We start from the raw sequence: 23315 nt of genomic DNA on the forward strand, positions 1-23315 counted from the left end.
ATGCTTGTTCCATTCTGTGCAAGCTGCTATTCCTGGATGCAATGACAGAGTCAGTGGCAACACACCAGGTCTTCTTTTGTATTCTGTGGTGCTGATGGGGGGTGATCTGGGTCACTACTTTGGATGGGATTCAGAGCTAACATATAGGTAGTAGTTTCATGTTATTGAATCTGTTTCTTTTTTTATTGTCAGCTGTAAGTACACTCAGATGAAACTGAGAATTGTAATAAAACCCTGAAAGTGTAATGACTACAACGCAGTATCTGATTGTCCTTCTGACTGTTGCGTTTACAGTAATGACGATAATAAATCTGAGCGTAGCCGGTTTACTCACCCATAGATTCCACTCAGGATGCGGCAGGCTGAGCTGTGGGTAGCCATGCATGGGCATTTATCATGAAAATGGGCGATTACAGGATGGATTATAAGGCTTATAGGTTATGAGGGTAAGTCTTTTGTGTGGATGCAGTGAAGCATGAAGCATTAAAAAACATCCCAACATGAAGGAGTCAATCAAGCCAGGCGGCCGTATCGCTGAGCTGGGAGTTCTGGTAACTGGGGCGCAGGGTGGCATGAGCCTGTGGACTGCCCAGTCTGACACACACACACACACACACACACAAAATGACTCTGTCAGTATAGATCTTTCCTTTTCATCTGTCTTTAGCTCGTAGCTCATGAAAGTTATGTCCATTACCATTAATGAAATTTAGAAATATGCAAAATCAAAAGTTTAAAAGTTTGAACTCATAACACAATAGAATCAAAGTATTCAGCTTCAATGTGAGAATTTGAAGATATTTTTTAATATGAGTAGGAAAAAATCTGGAGAAATGTTGCCTGAGATCAGTGACTGGGAGACCGAATGAACCAGCACCCTATGGAGGGATTTAAAAGTGTAGTGGTTATTAATTCTTTGGAAGATAAATTGCACTTTAAAACATTGTTAGACTTGTTAAACATTGTTCTCTTGTTCTACTCTTTGCTTTGTAAGGATGATCTGGACTCTCATCTATTGATAAATGATTGCTTGCTGGAGGAGTTGACAGTTGCTAACAAAATTGCTAACTCAAACGTAATGCTCCAGTTCAAGTTATTGGGAATTGCCTACACTGTAAACAACCAGCCTCCACTGTGAAGAGAGAAGTGCCGATCCGAACTTGGCAGCTGTTGATGTTAATTCATCATTGTAGGCGTGGCCAACACAGACGGAACGGCTTTGGTCACTTCCTCTGCTGCCATTACTAAAACTAAAGGCACACTACAACTCTAAGACATTGCAGAAAATCAATGTCAATGTCATCTCCTTCTGTTTGCTGATTGGCCTGGTTGAAATTCTACCAGAGAAATTGAATTTAATGGAGGAAATCCCAGACGGAGGACTGAAGGGAGATGAGAATCGAGCTTAGGAAGGGAATGACCAGGCTATAACAATCTGACAGCACTGGAACAAATACAATGTGGTGCTCCAGTTCTGACCAGCATTATTACGTTGATGCCCACAGCCAGCAGCTATCCAAGTTCCCCAAATACTTGTCACCAGAGGTTTTGAATGAAGGAGCCACATTATGACCATAGAAATTATATTTATTATTTATCTCCTCATAATCAGTCAGAATCGCTCATTTTACAAATGATGGTTTAACTGCACTGCAGTTTTTAAGTCTGTATGGAGTTAGGTGCAACAACAAATATCTACTTCATTCTCTGCTTCATTTGGCTCAAACAAAGAAAACAAAATCTTGTAAACTTGATGCAGACAAAAACATCCCAGCTGCTCGGGTGTCTGGCTGTTGACCTGCTGGTCAAACTGTGGCATGATTTGATCTCCCTCACAGTTCTGTCTCCTTTTCCTTCAATCAAAGATTCCTGTTGTTTCATAATCCTGGATGTTTATAGTGAAAAATCAGATTTCCCTCCAGAGCTCACCCACATTCCTCACTAAAGTGATCTTTGAGGCACAAGTTCACAATATATCCTCTTTCTGTGTTGTTAAGAAGAAACCACTTAATCTGAAATATTTCTGATCAAATTGTGTTCTGTAAGAGCTCTTTTTGTACAATAAAAATGCCAATAAATATAATCATATTGGGCTCATAAGGAGGATGTCTTCCTTTCATATCGTGATCCTGTCCACAGAGGAAGAATCAAGAGTGATTGGCAAAGATGTAAAAATGACCCAGAGGCTCTTCAGTGTTTGAAACGACGTCAGTGTTTGTTTAAATGAATGAGAAGGTCATAAAAACCCAGCTTATGATAGATTCTTTATTGCAGATATTGATCTACCATCTTTCTCATCTCAATAGGTTCCAATTGAGTGCTTTGGTCTCAAGACGGCCACTGTCTGCTTTAGAGATGAGATTTTTAGACTGTTAGATGATCAATTAAGATTTATTAGGTGTTTTTTATTATTTACTGAAAATTAAATCAAAATCCTCTTACCTTTGGCAAATATCTTATTTAAACTTATAAATTTGTAAATTATTTATAGTCAAGTATGTCATGCTGACAACATAACTAACATTCAGATGTTTGGTGCAGGGGGACAGCAGAGAGGAAAACTACCTTTTAACAGTAGAGCCCGGCTCAGCAGCAGCCATCTGTCTCAGCCGTCTGGAGGTTAAGAGGACAGGAAAGAGACACAGACAAACACAGATGGTGTTGGCACTGAAAACCTGCCAGGACAAAGAAGAAAGACCAAGTTAGGAACAACATTAGTGTACGCTGGCATCAGGACTAAAAGAGAACGTAAAGACGCTCTGTGTCGGTAGCAACATACCTGCAGGCACGGCTCGATGTGGATTAGCAAAGACAACTTTATCTTTTTCCAACCATTAAACTGACATTGAGATGCACTTTTCCTTAAGAGCCGGTCTCTTGAAATCTGTGGGGAGACTTTTACTTAAACTCTTTCCAGACTCAGTTTGTGCTTAATGATTTTTAGCGGTGAAGCCTCATCGCTACTAACAGGCAGAACAGACATTAGACGTCATGGCCGGTGGTCTCCAATTTTCATTTAGCTTGTTGGTCTTCAGAAAGATTCTTAAAGAACGTTTGTTTACTTTGATCTGAGTGACATGGCTGAAAAATGTATCACAATACAAGCTTTTCATATGAGTCAATATCGATAATTATTGATTAGTTTTTTGTTGTAAATATCTGAAAAACTGCCAAATTGGTGACATCACCTTTCCTGTTTTAACTGCAGTTTCCTCTTGAGCTGTTTTACTCATTTTCTCCGTTCTCTCCGTGTCGTTGTTTTTTATTTTTAAGCAGTTATGAGGCACGGAGGCAAAACATGAAACTGCTGCTGCTCCAGTTACTCAACAAGTTGTTGCTAGGTAACCAAAGAGTGAGCGAGTTGATGCCACCTGTGCCTAGCTAGCCGTCAGAGATTGAGCGACTAAAGCATTTCTTCTGCCTACATCCCCCAGAATGCTGTGCAGTTCTGATTCAGAGTTCAGTGAAATTATTGAATATTCTATTGAACGTATTATCTATTGATATTGATCACATGTCTATCGTGATATATATTGTTATTGATTTATTGACCAGCCCTACATTTACTCCAGAAGTTTCCACTCTGATTGTTTGGTCGCTACACTGATGTCTTTAACCAGCACCAAATAATACGGTGTCTCGCCATCAACACGATTATCTGTAGCTGCTTACGGACTTCTAAAATTTCAAACTTTGGGGTCAGTGTGCAGGTTAGTGCAGCTTTGAGTAATGAGATCACTCCACAGTTGGGGGTCATGATAGGTCGCCTCAGACGAAGGGAGGAGGGCGGGAGGTATGCTGTATCTTGACACTCCTGGGATCGCGCTGTTCTACCTTCGGCACTTCAGAAATCACAAGGTTACCGAATCTGGTAGAGAGCTGTTCCTCTTAACTTCTGTCGTCTCATGTGGAGATCGGAGACGGACGAGGGAACGATCCACAGCGGTAACCAGACACTGACGGTGCACACATGGACTAGCACGCTCGCCGGGCACACACAGCATGTTTACCACCCACACATCTACAGTTGCTTACACTAATAACATGGAGGTAAACAGTAGCAGGCACTCGAGGCATTGCTGTACATGTGCTGATCTTCAGCCCCAGCAGAAGTTGTCCATGACCATCTGGCTCCTCTTTCTTATGAGGAATTAAGAGAGTCTGAGCTGCAGGGGGTAGTTTGGGCCAGATTAGAGCACTACTTGGTTGTGCGGCTGGGGATTGAGAGCACGGCTCCTTAGGACAGCTCAATGCTAAAGCCTACATCATCAAAGCAAAATGCCTTTGTGGTGTGACAAATAATGTGGTTGAGTGGGGACGAAGACCTGCTGTGCTCGCCTCTAAGCGTGTGTTAATAGTGTCTGTTGGAGCCGCCTGATAGGGCCATTGATGTTCAGTCCTGCTGCTGTTAGCCTCGGGAGCACATCAGCGCTGGTGTTCTTGCTGGGAGCAAGGATTTCATTTTCCTATTGTGTAGTGCTTTCTCAGTACTGCTTTCATTCTGAGCTCCCCGATTCAGACTTCCGTTTACTGTGGAATAACAATGTTTTTACAACTATTTATCTTTTGCTTTGGCTTTTTTAAAAATTAAAGAGGGCTTAAAAACTGTGCTTAAAAATTTTGCTACCGAGTGTCTCATAAAATCACCCAAAAACTCTTTTTCTTTGTTGGAGATTAGTTGTGCAGCAGGCTAATGGCTCTGCCCCAGCTGTGCCATTATCTTGCCATATCAGAAGCTCACTTGATATTCATATTAAAGAGGAAAGTGTTGGTTCAGCAGTCTTGTCCTAGTAATACAAGAGGGGTACAATCAAAGCATCTCCTTTGTTGCAGCAGGAAAAAGCAGATGTGTTTAGCATTCATGAATTCCTGTGCTTACTTAGGGGATTGCTGCAGGATTTAGTCCAAGGACTCACAATTTATTTTTCCTATTGATTCAAACACTGAATTTGACTCTAAAATGTCAAATGTATGTATGCTTTGATGTGACAGGGATACTCACAGAATTAAGGTGGTTTTAGTGAGTTTGGGGGTGAGTGTGTGAAGGTGTTTGTGGTTGTGTGAAAGTCCATATAAGTTTCACACAAGCTGCTCCTCTGCTTCCCTGTCAGGCTGGAACACCCCTGGGTTTCAGGCTGAAGCAATTTGGTTGTTTTTCACTCTCCACAAACATTTCAGTCAACTTTAATGGCTCACTGGTGTGATCTGGGTACAAAAGGTTTTTTTCTTGGGTTTTTAAGAAACAACAACACCTGAGCGGAATCACTCACTGCCAAGTGAGACTGTAATACAGGTAAATCAGTGCATTCAGAATCATGATGAAAGTAGCTCCAGCTAAAGAACTTTTAGCAGATTTGCAGTCAGTTTGAGTCGATAACTGTCGACTCAGCTTCTACTGGATAAGTTAAACTATCACAAAGCTATAGATCTCATGAGTGACTGATTCATATTTATTATTACACATCTTTTGAATGTAAATGATAAATCCAATTCATTTTATTTCTGAAAACTGCATTATTAACAAGACTGACGATGCACTGACTGCAGTTTTCTGTTTGGCTACCAATCTGTAAAAGACCTGACCTGTCGATTACAATTTTGGCTGATATCCATTTTTGGATGGCCAATTTATCTACAATAGAGTATCTACACTCAGTAGTTGGTCTGGGCTCCTTCTGCATGAATTTCTGCATCAATGCATTTCAGCATGGAGGAGATCAACCTGTGGTTCCACTCAGGAGGTCCAGATTGTGTTATCAGTGATGCAGTAATAAAGCGTTACGTCCCTGAGCTTTGAAACATTTTTTTAGGGCTGCAGCTAACGATTATATTAGTAACAGATTATTCTACCATTTCAATTAATTGCATAAAAATATTGCCAGATTCTTTTAACCACTTTAACCATTTTTATGCAATATTAGAAATACATAAAATGCAAATAAAGTAATTTTTTTCTATTTTTCTTAAATAAGAAAATAAACATTTTACTTCATAAAATGCAATAACAGTGTTTTTTCAGTGAACGCTTGACCATTTCCAGAAGGATCCATCTGCAACTAAAAATCCTTCGAACATCACGTTCAGTCCATTCTGCTCAACTTAGCATTAGTTAATGCAAACTTCTGACTTAACAGTGAAGAGCTGATCTGCTGACTATTTTTATTAATAATTCTATGGCAAAAGGTGCTTAGTAGGAAATGTTTTTGTTTTTACAGAGCTTTAACTAGGTGAATGCAAAACTGGGTAGAACAGATTTACAAAGTTTTTGTTGTCTTAAATGCAAAATGTATTTATTTGTTGTACAGTTTTGGCTTAAGTACTGCTCTGAATATATTGTTCTTTCAGCAAATGAGCAGCTATTGATTAAGAAATTAGTCAATGATTATTTCAATAACCAATTAATCACAATAAATTCAAGCCCTAATATTTATTCTGGTCCATAACACTTTCAGTAGCTGTTTCCTAAAACATCATCATGATTATTTGTATTATAATAAAATTTTATAATTAGTTTTCCTTCTGAATTGCTGCGCTATGATTCAGAGTGTCTGACCAGCTTGGCAAATATTTCCATATGCCTCCTTTTGTCCACTGGATCATTTGGGAGATTCTCTTAATTTACATGTCTTCTCTCCGGCTGCTTCGATTTGCAGCCCGTGTTGTGCAGCGCCTCTGAGCTCATTAGCTCTTGCCGCAGATCAGTTGGTGTTTGGAGACACTCAGTGTCTTGGGGATCGAGGTAATAGAGCAGGAGAATTGACGGTGCATTTTACCTTCAGATGCCTCTGGTAGGTGGTGCTTTTTGCAGGGGAATTAGGATTTTCAACGCTACAGTGTGAACATGCTCAGCTACAGAGCAGTTGGATACTGTTTGACTTCCAGACTCAACAAAAGGTAAAGAACTCAAAAGTTTTAAAGCTGTGATTTAATCATTTTCTGCTGTGGTGGAGTGATTGAGTTGTGTAATTAAAAAACATTGCAGTGATCACTCTCACTCTTTTTTTTGCAAACAAATATCACATACTGCAACTTTATGTTGTTTGAGCATTACTCCAAAATCAATCTGCTGCCTGTTAAATCTTTTATCTGCAGGCTTACATGAGTAAAATTTCAATTTGAAGTTGGCAGTATATTAGAGGACAATTTTTAGTTATACTAAGGATTAAATGTGCTAATAAATAATACTCCTTTAAAATGATCAAACAGCGGTGAAGGGAATATTAAGACACCCTCCTCAACACCTTTTTTTTCAGCTTTTTAGTTCTGACCCATTTCTGTGATGGTTTCAAGTCCACTTAAATGCATATCAGGGTATATTTGGAGCTTTAATTGTTTTAGAGGAAGTCTCAAGTGTTCAATGATTTTAGCTTCTTGTGGGCGGCTTTGGTCCTTAACCCCATAAATACTGGGGGTCAACTGTATTGTGTTTAATTAAACTAAACTGGTACAAAGGAATATCAGTAAAGGACCTTTAGTCATTTAGTCAAAAGATCATTTAGATCTGTGGTAAAACTGTAAAAACCATCAGGAAAGCCTCCGTCCGCTTTACTCAGCCACCTCTACCACAAAATCCAATATGGCTGCTCGACACTGAAGACAGAGTGACAGCTGCAGTTTTTTTACAGTCTGTTTGCACTTCTGGCAGTTTGTGTCTCATTAAGTTCAAGTGTTTAGCTGGATAAAATTCTGAGACTTGTGTTGTTGCTGTTAGCTTGTGGTGCTAGTAGGCTACTAATTAGCACATGCAAACAAGCATGTAACTTGGCTTGGTGTTATTTTCACATCCAGTTTCTGACTGCACATGTAAATGAATCTGCATTTACATCAGTGCATTTACATTGGTTCAGTGTCATCACTTCTGTTAACAAATTCTCATCTTCCTTTGCTTGTTAGCTCCACAGTACAATCTGTTGTATTTGTACCACAGTTTGAGAACCAATGCTTTTGAACATTTCATAAGTGAAAGGCTTTATGAAATGCTGATGGCTATGAAGACAAAAAATGTTAACAAAAACAAACACATTCTTCCTGCTTCTTGGGTAAAAATGCTTTTATATTTCATAATGAAATTCAGTTTGGTGGAAACAGGCTGGATTCTTAATGCAGTGTGGAATTGAGGATATTTGGCTTAGCAGCAGCAGCACAGACACACTGAGCTTCATTATCAGAGCACAGGCTGCTGCTGCCATTCTGAAACAGACATATCTATTATATATGTTATCGTGTTTTGATAGCCTTTTCTGGGAATGCAGGAAAAAAATCTGCTTTGTGTTTTCATGTTTGGCTCAGAAAACAGTTTATCCAGGATCTTGGAGCAGATCAGTTTGCAATCAGGAGAGCGTTGTTGGAAAAGAAAATAATTTTCAGCTTCTTTCTGCCGCAGTGACTGTAAACTACTGTGGTGTCTGTGATCACCCTTCTCTGCTTCAGGAACACTGGTTAAGGCATCCGTGCAAAGTGTTATTGTGAAATGTTCCAGCAGCTCGCTGGAACAACAAGTCAGCATCTTTTCCATCAGCTCAAGGCAAATTACAATGAAGTCAGTGTTTCCCAGTTGTTCCTCATCTCAAATCTCATTACGCCAGCTGGGAGAATTATTTTGTTCATTTTCTGAGGATCAAATTAAACATGTCTTCAAAGGAAAAGGGGAAATGTGTGTATGCTCATGTGTACACATATTTACATAGGCTGTATAAAAAGAAGTGTAATCTATTTTTACTCTTGACATGAAATCAGAAGAAACCTGTTCTGTTTTCGGTCAGATAGGACAAGCAGAATTGTTTCTATTTCCAAAATGACTAAATGGATGGCATCATAAACTTCTGATTTAGGCGTAACTCTCAATATCAGTTAACATCAGCATGGAAAAGTTCAGCCATCATAGCATTATGGTTCTGTGTCCCACAAACTTGACCCACTTCAACCAGTTAGAAGGATGAAATTTCTGAAAATTATTGTGAAAAGCTTCTGGAAGGAAATCCAACTCATAAAGTTTCAAATACAATTCTAACAAATACTGAGAAAATGTGTAAAAACCTCTGAAATTGAACGGAAATTTAAAAAAGAAAAAGCTTTTTTTTTTTAACTCATTATTCTGGCATTTAGTATATTAAATTTAGCTATTATTTAGCTTACAAAACTAGACATCTTCACCTTCCTAAAATAATAATTTTTTTCCAAAAATGTTTTTTTTGTTTGTTTTTTGACAAAAACACTTTTGGCAAAAAAAAAAAAACCCAAAAACTTAGGCCATTATTCTAGGAAGGTGAAGCATTTAATTTCCCTTTGGATCAATAAAGTATTTCTGAATTGAATTTAAAATAGCAGTCTGACCTTAAACAGGAAAACTTTAATGAGAAAAAAATAATCTCTCTTTTTATTTGTAACATTTGTACATTTCTAAATATACTGATTCCAATTTGCAGTATTGGAATACGATTAAAAGCAGCACTGAAGATATTCTTTTTTTGGCTGACTCTAATTCTTATTTAACTGCTTAACGTCCATTAGAGACGATCTTTAGTGCTCTGGGTCTTCACCTAAATGCTCCTGAAATCATAAGCTGTAGGCTGAGGTATGTCAATAACTGACTGCGGGAGCAATTTTCCCAGGGCTGCTACTTTAGTTGATTCAGTAGGGCCTACTTCTTCTCCCACCATAAAGCCACTCAAGCATCCCACACGGCATCTGGCTATTTCTTCTCATCTCTAAACGATCTTTAAAGAGCCGGGGATGATCAGGAACCATGTACGACAGCAGAGATGCAGACAAACAGATGGACAGAGGAAAACAGAGAAACAAACTCTGAACAGATTGACTTTGAATATGTATATTTTAACGTGCCATGTTGAATTTGGGTCAGGGACTCAGGCATTCACTCTCTGAATCATAATGAGCTCAGGACACGGCTCCAGCAGGAAGCTCTATACTGCACATTGTTAGCGATGACAAATGGGCGCCGTGCTTATGCCCTAAACTTTACAGCATGCATTGATTTATCAAGCCGAACCGTCACAGATTACCGTCGCATCATGAAACCAGCATATTGCAGCTTTCCAAGTGGAGGATTGTCTTAAAAAGCTTCATTGTTATTTTTTAATGGAACAGCCTCTTTTGCAGTATATGGAATTCAAAGCGTCAGCAGATGCATTGAGCTGTTTGTTGTGCTCTGAAGCAGATGGCTTTTTTTGTGTGTGTTTTCCAAGTGAAACCCAGATCTTCATTAAGTCGAGTTGTTGCAGCGCTCTCGTTACGTCTGATCCAATCTGATCCTGAGTCTTATTTGATGTGCATGAGGTGTGCTCTCCACTGGCTCCCATATTCTCCCTGAAGAGGGAGATGCAGTCAGTAGTTGGGCTCCTTCACTGCTGCGATCCACAGATAACTGACTGACAGGCGGTGGAACAGTAATAGACATTATTTCTTCTGTAAAGCAGCTGAGCCTTTTTGGCTTTGCAGCATCTTATCAAACAGGCAAGGCAATTAGTTCTTCCTATTTATTTAACACCATTTTCAATTACAAGTTGTATTTCTTGACATTAAAGAATTTCTTTTCTGTATCTGCTTGTTTTTTTGTTTTGTTTTTTTCTAGGGCGTTATGCGTCCTGAAATAGAAATTAGCCCAATAGCCTGAAGTGTTGTTTAAAAGAAAAACAAGGAAACCCAGCCTCCAGTATCTGGGACACAGAGGGATGTCTCTGATCACGGTGTTAGAAACCATCTGACAGCTGTAGTCCAGATCATTCTGGTAGAGTTGTCAAAAATTGTACAAGCTTATTCTCATATCTTGAGTTTTTTCACATGCTGTTGCAGAAAGCCAACAAACTTTAGTGTATTTTGTTGAGACTGTGATGGATCAACACAAAGTGGTACATAATTAGGAAGTGGATGAAAAATAACAGGTCTTCAGAATATTCTCCAAACCTAAAAGTGTAAGTAAATATGCAGTCTGTCCCCTGAGAAAATGTTTAATATTTGTTATGTGGAGGGATGAAAACAAGCTGTTATAAGGAATGAAAACACTAAGTATAAAAATAGAAATCTCAACATTGTTTTTCTTTTCTCTATTCTTAATGTCTTATTGTAATTAGTTCTTTAGTGTTATTTCAGTTATTTGGTGCGATTCCATATACTACCGCTGGGGGCGCTGTCTATAGTGGCATAGAGAAGGTTGGGCACACAGAAGAAGAATAAACTCAATGTTTGTCATCTTTATATAACAGGTCAGTAAAAATGTATTTTAATGTTTATATGTTGGTATCATGTAAAAGTTGAATAGGTTATTGAATCGACAGTGAACTAGTGAGTTATGCTATGCAGCCTCTCATTAGTATTGCATAGAAAACGTGACATATTTCTGGAGACTAATTAATGCTAATGCTAGCAGACCGTGCATGCGTGTTGCGTTAGCTGAGAAACAGCTAAAGGACTGAATTCACCTTGAATTTACTGTATTTTGCACTTTTTGAAACCGTCTCACACACAAGAGACATTTTAATTGTACTATGGACATTTCTGTAAAGAAGTATTACAACGTTTTCAATTTTGTAGTCTGTTAAAACAATGGATGCAATTAAAAGCTTAAATATTAAAATATGTTTTATTTCTGCAGAGTAAGATTTGAAAAAGCTATTAAAGTAGTTAAAAAGCAAATTCATATATTTTTATTTTGATAGTTAAAATAAAAACCTCTCAGACCTGTTGAAGAGGTCTGAGGAAAAGGGAAAAAGTTTTTGAGTTAAAGCACTAATTAAAAAACAAAAGGGTCTAGAGAATTAAAAGACGTCTGTAAATAGATTTTGTCATTTGATAAAATTCATAATGTTAAATGAAGCATGTTAAAATAAGTCTCATTTGGTTTAAATAGAAATATGTTATGTCTGTCTGTGATGTACTGAAACTCATGGCTTGTTGCAGTTACTCAGTGATACCTGAAGCATTAATCTGTGTAAATGTGTTTTAAAGCTGTTCATGTTGAGCAGTTTTAAGTTGGTCATGTGATTTGCATAAATTCCCATCTCCTACATGTGATTTATTTAAGTAATGTGGCAAGCACAAAGGATTGGCCCTGAAAAACCCATTAATTAACCTTTGATCCATCCAGTTCATTTTATATGCATTAGCTGCTGGCATACAAGCACACCAGCTTAAAATCAAGTTAAAACTTCTGCTTTAATTTATTCTGAAAAATAATTTTCTGGAAATCTTAAAGTGCATGAAAATTAATATTAATGCATTCATTCAATTATATATATATTTCCATTTTTATACTTTTGCTAATGTGGAAAGTATGAATTTAGCACCAAATAAAGTGAGAAAATGGTGCAAAAGCCCCCTTTACACTCTCTGTGTCATTTGCATTACTCATAAGCAGTTATTATTTCTGCTCAAATCTCCCATTTTCTTCTGTTAAAGCTCAGTAATGGGGTCCATGGAACAAAAAGATGGAGTCCGGGTGGAGGCTGGAGTGGGCAGACTGAGTCTGAGCTGAGAAGTTTATTATGGGGTCATCAAAGCATTCAGTGAATGGTCTAATTCATCATACTGAATTAGAGTAATTATTAACAGACCTGTGTGTGTGCGTGTGTGTTGTCATCAACGCTCTCCATCCAGTTATCATTTCAGCGAATGAAACGCCGGCCGCCATATTTGGGGTCAGCCCATTAATGCCCCTTCTGTTTCAAACCCATCATGGTTTAGATCTCCACCGCGTTGCACTCTCCACCTTAAACACGGTTCATATGCAAAGCAGCACAGATGGAGTTGGCCATATTTTCCTCCGAGTCCCCTTCTGAGAGGCTGGCAGAACATGGAGCGCTGTCCTTTTCTTGGGCTGGGAGAAGCGAAGCATGAAGCGGGGATGCGGCGCAGGGGCCTCTTCCCCGCAGCAGGAGAGGTGAAGACACTGATGCTTGGTGACAGCTCCCTGAGAGGTGACTCACCACCACTCTCAGGTCTCATTCCTGGTCTTCACAACATGACATCTTTTTTTCCCTCATGTGAATTGATCTATTTCAGAAAGTTGACGTTAATTCTCAGGTTAATGAATCAGTATTCATGAGATTTATGATGGGATTTTTCTATTAGGTTTCCACAAGAGGATTACAGTGTCTCTGCACTCTCATCTTTTCTGTTTTAGAGCCATTTTTTAATAAGCGTGCAGGTTTGCACAATGTTACAGGCATGATTTCTGGCATATGTTAGATTGAGATAATTCCCAGTGTTGCTATACTGGAGTGCACACAGCATTTAGCCTGAGAGGATCATATACACACGCACCAAAATAAAGAAAGAAGCAGGCTCGGTCCACTCTTTAGTGAATGCTTTTTGCCGTTGGTCAAGAATTTAAAATTGGATCCTTTACAAATGCTTCATGTTGGAGCCTTTGGGTTACTCTCTTTACAATTTTAGATCAAGTTAATGACATAATCTTTGTCATCTGGTTTCCTGAACATTTAGTTCTCTGTGGCAGAATGCTAACTTAGATGTTCTTAATATTTTGTAAAAAAAAAAACAGGTTTACAGTTTCCTAAAAATATTCATACCTCTGAAGTTTGTGATTTTGTCAATTGTATAATATTGTGATTTTAAGTAACCAACATAAAGTGGTGTATTATTTTGATATGAAATTATATCTATTTTTTCACTCTTCCAAAGGTTTTCTTTGCATTTTATGAAACGATTGGCATTGTTTTTATGATTGTGTTAACTAATTAAAAAAAAAATTTCTTACATATTAATTATGACTGTTACTATGTTCTGACAGTGGAACCCAAGACAGATAATCTGTGATAAAATGGAGCCGCCAAACAGAACATTTAGTTTGTCACAGTTTTATGATTTCTGACTTGATGTTTATTTTGCGATTATTAATTAGCAGTATTAATAACTAGTTAAGTTGAACACCTGCTCTACTGATAATCTGTCAGAGAATAGATTATGTGGGTTGTCTTGTGTTTTTTTAACTGAACCGAAACATCGAACTGCAGCTCATGTAGCTAAATGTTAAGGTTGTCAAAGTCAAGCTAGCATAACTCACCTACTCCTGACTTTTTTAAATTAAAACCTCAATGACCTCTGAAACATGATGTTCCCTTGGACCTTATCTAATTTTTGTAGTGTTAACAAAAATAGCAAAACATTGCGTCCTTTTTCAGATTCTTTTCATGATTGTGTTATTTTCCCGAACACCGACATGCCAGACTCAGTTCATAGTAATGACCCATGTGTGTCAGCAATATCCAGTCCAGTGTATATCAATGATTCCTATTGGTTTTAAATCAGTGAACAATGCTCAGTGTGAGCCTCTCTAGTCTACAGCTAATAATGACCTTAGAAAGTTAGCAGTAGCTTTACTTCTAGTAGTTTGTGCTACTGCAGCATTTCTGTTGGGGCAGCATCACTTTTCTCCCTACAGCCCTCCATAACAATTTATTATCTGCAGAGCTGCAGGGTGTTAGCATGTGGCTCCAAAGACTCAAAACTCTTTCAGTTTTTAAAGAAACTCTTTTAACTTCAGACTTTCTCCTCTGCATCTCTCTCCCTGTAGGATGCTCTTGGCTCTTTTATACCGTATAGGTGTTTTTAAGTAATTGCTGTTTTTGAAATGCCCATTATTTAGTGACAGGAAACAGAAATAAAATACTTTGAAGAACTAACTCAAAGTTGAAGCTGGTGTTCCTAGAGAGAGGCTCTCCACAGTAGGTGTGTTAAACTGCCTAAATAAGCTGTGTAAGTTCTTATTTCCTTTTGACAGCTCCAAACTCTCCAGCCTAATTAGCTGTGCTCAGTACGCAAACAGAGTTTAGGTTCTTGTTCTGCATTACTCCTCATAATGCACGGGGAAGAACATTGTGTAATGCTGTGCTTGGTTTTAGAAGAAAAACCTGGTGTTGCTGTTGGGCTTCATCTATTTGTTCAGTCGTTTATTAGATGAAAATCGGAACCCTGGATCCCTGCAGAGAGAGGATGCTTCTAAAAGTAATTTGCGTCCACTTTTCCCGTTGGAGGGGAAGGTTTTCTGTGAAACAATGCAGTAGCAATAATGGCATTCTCTTCAGGGACAGAAAACACACATATACAGTTTTTTGTTTTTGCAAAACTTTGTAACCCGTACACTTTTTAAACTTTTTATAAGGGATATGAATGAAAAAAAAAGGTTACCATTGATTTTTAGTATTAGAGGCACTGATCAAAAAGGATTTGTTTCTGTTTTTGTTCAGGGATGAAACCGTTAATCAAATTAATTGTGATTAATCAATTTTTGAATTACTTGTCAAGTAATTTATTAATCTATTAGTTGTTAGTTAAACTGAATTCAAATAAACAGAAGCTGTAAGCACAAACATCACTCTGAGGTTCAAGGAGTGTATTGGTGAAAAACATTCAGATTTTCCAAAAATGAAATCTGCAAAAACTGAAAATTTGATGAATCAATAAAATTGATTTATCGCCCAGCCCTACTTCTGAGAATTTAAACTCAGGTGAACTCTTAAAGTATTACGCTACATACTGCACTGGGTTTTATTTACGGGTATTAGCCTAAAGGGGCTGAATACGTATGCATGACTTGGTTCTGTTATAGAGGGCTGATTTTATTCATCAGCCCTCTATAAGCTACTGTTCCCTAGCGGAGCTGAATAATTGGGATATGATAGTGAAACCAAAGACTCGTTGACCTGAAATGCAGGCCATGGTGTTCTTGAAGCATTCATTTGTAAAACAATGAAAGTCTCAGCTTTTATCTCCCATTTGAAGAACCGTGCATCATTCCACTCTCTTCCATCTTTGTTATCAAGGGCTTAATAATTGTCCCCATAAAAGAAAATCTCATTTTGCTTCAGCAATGAACATTTTTTTCTTAAAATCCCCTCCCTCCACAGCTCATCTTTTATTGACTGTCTTGCCTTTTCCTGCAGCGTGTTTTTGCTTTTTAAGATTTGTTGCAAAGATGAAGAGATTTTCCTTCAAGCGCTGCTATTTTAATTTTAAAACTGTCTGTAAATCTTTTCTAATGGTTCAGTTTACCTTGGAAAGAGTGTAAACAGCTGTTGCATAGGGAAGGATTTAAAAAACTGACCTTTCCACAAGCAACTTCTCAAATCGCTTTTAATTTTACAGATCAGACAAAGCTTTTCTCCTGCAGCTCTTCTTCTGTAAGACATTATCATTGGCTGTAGCTGATCTCCTGGAGTTTCTCTTATATTAACCTTTTGGTGGTCAGCTTTATTGGCCATGAAAATCCTCATTGATCTCTGTATTTTCATCTGTGAAACAGGAGTAACTTCTCTCACAGACTCATTTGTTTGCAGAAGATGAGCTCCGGTAGGAAAGCAAAAACAAAACATCAATATACTTCTCACTGCATCGGTGCTGGTCACAGAGCGAAGAGGAGGCGCATCTACAGGGAGCCGCGCTTTCATTATATCAGAGTCCGTCTCAGACTCGCTGCTGCGTCCTCAGAGAGTCAGTCCTGGTGTTTGCAGACGATGAGCATGAAGGCTGCGTTTTACTGACAAGACATGTTTGTGGTTCTGCGTTATGCATCCGATGACTTGCAGCATACAAAGCATGGAGCCCGGTTCAGAAAAGCATAAACTTCCTCTGAATGCTGCATGTGTGCTTTTACATTCTGATACAAGATGCCGATTAACGAGTTTGTTGGAGAGCCAACAGTGGCTGACAGATCTTCTGCTGCTGACATGATAATTTGGTCTAAGATTTCCTTTTATTAATTTTTTGCAGCCGGCTCTGTAAAGGGACGAGGCGTACAGAAGTAGCTCCTTTCCTCTCTGTGTTTTCCATGTTGACCGATTGGTTTTATACGTTTAAATCGTCACATTATTGCAGCAGCTTCTCTCGGTTATTCTATTAAATCTTTTGCTATTTTACAACTAAAGCTGCCAACTTAAACAGAGACTCCACTGTTAACTGGTGTGACAGTGGCTCAAAAACGTGTCATTATTTTAACATGTGCGTGCAAACGAGACATCCAATAATAAAAGGTGTGACCTCCACTAAGACTTCTGTTGCCATGCAACAGTAGATCATGGTGCCGTCACTAAGGGCTACTTTATTCTAGGCTGACATAATAATCGTTTATTCTGACCACACAGGAGTAAATGAATAAACTGACCTCCACTTTGTATCCAGTAGTGACTGGGAAACCAAGAGATGAAGCGTTTAGATTTGGTCTGCTGATTGGGTGATTCTGATTACCCCGAATCAGAATATATTAGAAATGTAACAATTGTTCACTAGCAGCAAATTTAAAATGAAAGATTTCTTAAGAGATGCAGAAGATGTGAGTCAAAGAAGATTAACATGTTTTCCCCAACTACATATAAAAGCATGAAGGGATATCTCAATAAATACTGTATATCATCTGACAGTTACTTTTGTGACTACATTGAAAAGTCAACATTTCAGCAAATAAAATCATCATATTGATGTCTTCACAAGACCAATAAAATGATGATTTTTCAAAACAGGATTCCATCATTTTTTATGGTTTACACAGTAATAATTGGAGTAATGTATGAAAAATAGGACTGTAACTAATGATTATTTTAGTAATTCATCATTATTTAAATTATTTTGACAAATAACATAGAAGAAAAATGAACACATTTAGCAAATGTTTCACTTTCCCAATTATTATGCAGTAATAGAAATACATTAAGAATACAAATAAACAAATAATTCCTTTCTTAAATAAGAAAATAAATATTGTATTGCCTGAAATACAATATCATGGCATTCCTTTACCTAATCCTGTTCCACTTTAGGAGTTCAAGATTGAACATATTTTAAGACAAAGAAGGTTTTTTTATCTTAAAAACAGAATTCTCATATTTTTTGAGTTTCTGACCTACCAGTTACCAACCAGAGTCAGTCTATGGTAAACTGGTGTGACTGATTAGTGCGTCACTGACACATTTGGGTCTAATTTGTAAATATTACTACAGAAGTATCTGTCAGAGCGATAACTCCTGATGCTGCTGTCTGCTGACACACCGTTACAGGAATCCATGTTGGAGTCGAAATGATTTCTCTCTCACGTTATCTGATGAACATCCAGCACCTCCATCATCAAAGGGCCAGACAGATTGGGGCCAAGGATTCTCCTAAAGGGTCACAGGACCAGCGCTGAATTATTGAGAAAACTTAATATCAAATCATAAATAACTAAATAATGTAATTTTTACATTGTTTGTTGTAAAACCAATGAGAAATGTGGAAGGTATTGTGCTGAGCTCTGTTTTTTGCACATTGGTTGATTGCAGAGAAAAAATCAGTTCACAAAGCTGCTGCTTCTGTTATCATTTTATGAGGATTTTTGTTTGTCTCCTCTGTTTGACTCCACACACAGCTCCCAGGCAGAGAAGTAAGACGATTACACAATGAAAACATGTTTTATACCAGAGGAGGACGTGGAAACAAAATAACAATAGTTGGTTGGAACACTTTACACTCACGGACTGTCATTGATGCATTTGTAATGGTAATTGAGATAGTTTGGCCACTTTTCTTAAAAATGCCCTGAGAGAGAAGAGTTCTTCCTGATACTCGCTGTGTTTGTCTGATTTGTTGTTCCTGACCAGCGTTATCAGACTGGCACTGCAGAAAATAACCTAGTCCCAAAATGGAAATACTCTCTGGCCTTTTATACAAGGGCTGTTCCACTGCAAACAGTTTTCACATCTTTCCACAAGTATCCAGAAACATCTTCTTAAAAAACGTTTGCTCCCTTTAATGGTATTGGGTGTGGGCGACTCCCACCAGACAAAGTGAATATCTTATTGGGAACCAAAGTATGTTTTAATGGCCGTTAGCAATAACTACCAACAAACATTATGTTGCATTATAAAAAAGTTCACTACAATGTTAATACACAGGCAAAAACCAAGATCATGATTTATTACGCAGCTTTTACTTATGGTATAATTAAAAACTTTACTTTCTAAATCTGTATTTTTAGGATGAGCTGACAATGAGAGCGCTAACCTCGCTACTGAAACAGAAACAGCAAGCTCGTTATCTTTTCAAATAAAAGGTTAATACATTTTTTTTTTTCCCAAAATAAAAGAATATGGAATTAATTCAAACTCTAAGAAAATTCTCAACACCAAAACCTTCTGTCTTCTCTCAGACGACACATTTTTACCAAGAAAAAATGACCTTTATTTATAAAATATCATTCTTAACATTTCTGATCATTCCACATTTTTTGGTATTATAACAATATTGTAACAATACCAACTGAGCACTAATACATCACCCTGTATAGTACAATGGACTTCAATCATTAACTTGACAGAGACAATGCCAGGAATAGTGGAGTCCTTCCTGTTCACAGTTCAGTATTTTCTGAGCTTTCTGTGAAATGTAAAAAAAATGATTCCCAGAAGGTTTGTCTAAAACCTTTTTTCAAAGAGCTTATCTAAAATACTGAAAAGAAAATGGATCTTGGTAACTTGAAATACCCCAAAGCAAAGCTACCTGACGCGCTACTGTTTGGAAAGCAGCCAATCCAGGAACACCATTTATGTTCCTTTGTGCTGATTGGCTGAACCCTGGAGAGTGGAGATAAGAAAGACTGTAAATATTAGCTCCTGCTGTAGTGCTAATATTGTTAGCACTACAGCATATTAATGCATATTTAGATATATTTGGATCTTAACTATTAAAATAGGCATCGGTAAGCATTTTTACTCAGACAGTCTGTGAGTAGCTGACTACAGACGCTGACTACCGATGCTTCTAAATATCGGATCCGACTTAATGCCACATATGGAAGTGACATCAATCAGATTTTCTTGTGGATGAAAAGATTGGACTGCCATGAATATCTGGATATGGGTCGCAATTAAGCAAAAAATATATATATTTCAGTAGCATTTCCCTGCTGTGTTAACGTAGCTTTAGACCTTTCAGTTACCGTCAGTGTGGTGCTGATCCAGACTGATGGAGTTGTGAATATGAGCTGTTCATGTCATCTGAAGTGAAATCTGCACTTCACAAAATCCTGGAGAGAGGAACTTGTGTTGTTTGGTTATCAGCACACGTTTATTTTGTGGATTCTCTATCTGCCGTCGCAGGCCGGTCTGATCCATCTGCCCAGTGGAGGAGAAATGCAAATGTCTGCAAGTCAACATCTCTGATGTTGTTCGAGACTTTATCAGGTTTACACGAAGATAGAAGTCCTTTTGAAGACGTTCCCGTCACATTGACCAGGGCAACAGAAGAGCATGAGATGCATGTTAGTCAGAAGTGCTCTCTGAACGGTCTTTGCTCAGATCTAGCTGATGTGACCTACTTGAGAGATGCCCTGTGCAGCATTTGATTAGATGCTTGTAGGATCTAAACATTTCCTGGAAAAGAAGTCCATTCTGAGGAGGCAAATAACGTGTGAGAGGAGGAGGAAAAAAGAGAGAAAAGGAGCAACTTTATTCTAATAGTGGCCAGTGTCTCGATGATGCGCTGTGATTTATGAAGGAACATAGTCTGGTACAATCTCTTCCTAACTCTTCTGATTTTTTTATTGACCTTTAAAGAATTGTGTTCTTTTTTTGTCTGGGTGAAACAATGTAGAGATAAAGTCAAGCAGCAAAATAGTCATACAAGTAAATAAGAAAAATTCTTTCTCTCTAATGTCACCTGACAAAATCCAAATTTTCTTCTCAGTTGAGTCACTATAAAACTCATCATATAAAACTGATTGTTTGCTGAGTTTTCCAAAGGCTTTTATGAAAATCAGTAGATGCTGCAGTATATAATCCTCCTGAAGCGCGGGTCACTGGTTTGGTATTTAATCCACGCGCAGCGAGTTGTTGGTTTTATTGCCACCGTGTGTAACCGTGCCGACTACATGCTGCTGTGGAAACGGGCCTGGCAGGACTTCCTGTATCATCTACATCTCAGCACAATCTTCCTTCTGCAGTTTGTTCCATTACACTGGAAATGAAGAGAAGGAGAGGCTAAATAAACAATTTTTGATGATAAATTTCATTTTGTCCAGACCAAGAAGAATGGTTTGTTTCATCAATTAACTGCAGCCTGCAGCTACAGATGGAGTCTTTTGTTTTTCACTGCTGTGATTAGAAAGTAGCAGAGCATCATTTGCTATCAGCAAACCTTCATTTTGTTGTTAGATTTTTAGATTTCCGTTCCCCACTGAATCGGCCCGGCGCTCACGGTCCAAAGATTAATCTAAGAAAAGAAAAAGTGTTTCTGTTCGTGTTCCCTGGATTTGTCCTGCGTTTGTTTCATTTGCTCAGCAGCGTCTCCCTCTCCACCGACGCTGCTCCTCTGTGTTTATGTGCTGCAAGGTTTCTCTGTTGTGCTTTGTTCAACAATGTTCTGTTAGTGTTGGATCACATTTTGCTTTAGTTCTGTTTCTGCTTGAGATGATTATATATGAGAACTTTAGTCTCAAAAGAAAAGCACATGGATGTTGAAACACAGTCATACTTATTACTCACCTACTTGCAATTCAATGTGACATAATTCATGTCATTCAGTGTTTATCTGCCACGCTCGATCAGTGTAAATGAATCAAATATTGTCACATTCATTTTATTAATATGATGCAAACTCATATTTTGCAATCAGCAGAGGATAACATATTGAGAGCTTTCTTGTAGAAACTGCTAGTATGTGTGAAGCTCAGATTCATCATTTTGAGAAATCTTGGGCATCTTTCAGCCAGTAGTCATCACATCTGAACAAGACAGGAGAGCTGGAGAGTTGTACTTCAAAATCTATTGCAGAAAATCCAGCTTGTTGTTTTTCTCTGCTGAGGTTGAAGCAGAAGCTTCTGTCTTGGTTTTTGGTAAAACTGGCTTAACTGTGGACAGGGACACTGGTTTCCAGTTCAAGGCAGCCTTGAGCCTTACCAGTTCATTAACCGAATTTAGGCTACGCTTACAAGAGACCACTCCAGAGGAACTGCTGGTATTTTCGGTTGTTGATTGGGAACTACTTCTCTGTTTAGACGGCACTGCTTGGAAAACCTGAGTCAGCTGTAGCTTTCATGCCAGGCCACTAGATGGCGCTGTGATTTTAGCATGTTAATGAGTGACATTCATTTTTGACCGTTAACTTACACATCATTGTAAGCAGTAACCCGTCTCAGGCTCCCATGAATGAAGTGATTATGAATCAGTTTAAACACCACTTCATACTTTTACCCTCATTTGACCAGAGGCGGGTGCTAATTTCCACCCCTGGCCTGTGCATGCATAAAATAAACCCTACAGCATGCGTTCTACACATGTACACTTTCACACCTGCGGAGAACTTCACACCTCTGCTGGCTCATCCTGAAAGAGAAATAACTCCTGTTCTTTCTTTTCTGCTACAGAAATGTTTCACTCTGACCTGGTTTCAAAATGTGCCGTCATAAGAGACTCCGCTCCCTCCTGTCGGGTAAACGAGTGAATGGATCGCAACAAAGATGTAACGGCTTGACTGAAGAGCGGTTCTGTTTGATTTGATGTGTACTGGTTGGACATTTGGACTTAACTTGGAGTTTATGTTTTTCAGTTTGTGAGGTGGATTTGTGGAGTAGATCTAAGGACCAATTAAGTTATCAGCCATGTTTCTGGGCCGAAGTACCCAGAGAGAAACTTACACCCAGACCCATGGCTGGGATTCAAACAATCCCAGCGCTGTACAATGGCTGCTGGAAAAGTCAAGAGTTTTGTTGTTGACTTACCATCCAGAAACCACTTGCTGCATTCTTGATGGTTGTCCTGGAGGTTCTACTTCTTCTGGCTCTGGCTCAGACTCTTTGACCAATCATCAAAGCTTTGTTCATCCAAAATGTCAGATGCATTTCAACCCAGCAGATTGATATCTGTTTTTATTCTGTATCTGGATGCAAAATGCAGACAGCTTCTGCAGCGAAGACAATCAGCTGTGGATCACAGAGGGACTTTAGTCGGGAGATGAGACCAGTGGTAGGGATATAAATACGGAGTGAAGCGAAACATTTACGTGAGCCGCCCATTCCTCCGTCAGATCTATTAGCCGTCATCCCTTTGGTGAATCTCCATGTCCCTCTTTGATGTGCAGCACATTATAGTTTAAATACGGCAGACATTACGCTGATGGAGCACTGTGAACCTGCACTGAATCTGAGTTGACAAACATCAGCAGCATATTTGTTACAGTTATTATCATCTTCACCCCTGGGTGACTCTCTCCACTTGCAGTTGTTAGTCAGGTTGTGCCTGAGTGATTATACATAATGGGCAAAAATGTATAAATCAGGGATATAATTGTCTTCACTTTCACTAACAGCCAGATGTGGA

General features: G+C 38.4%; 1 protein-coding gene across 3 annotated transcripts in view; it reads left to right on the forward strand.

Moving 5' to 3' along the window:
* Nucleotides 1-23315, forward strand: part of tspan9a (tetraspanin 9a) — a 224119-nt gene that overhangs the window by 112479 nt on the left and 88325 nt on the right. The window lies entirely within an intron of this gene.

The sequence above is a fragment of the Xiphophorus hellerii genome, chromosome 2 (genome assembly GCF_003331165.1).
Source record: "Xiphophorus hellerii strain 12219 chromosome 2, Xiphophorus_hellerii-4.1, whole genome shotgun sequence".
In the NCBI taxonomy this organism is placed as follows: domain Eukaryota; kingdom Metazoa; phylum Chordata; class Actinopteri; order Cyprinodontiformes; family Poeciliidae; genus Xiphophorus; species Xiphophorus hellerii.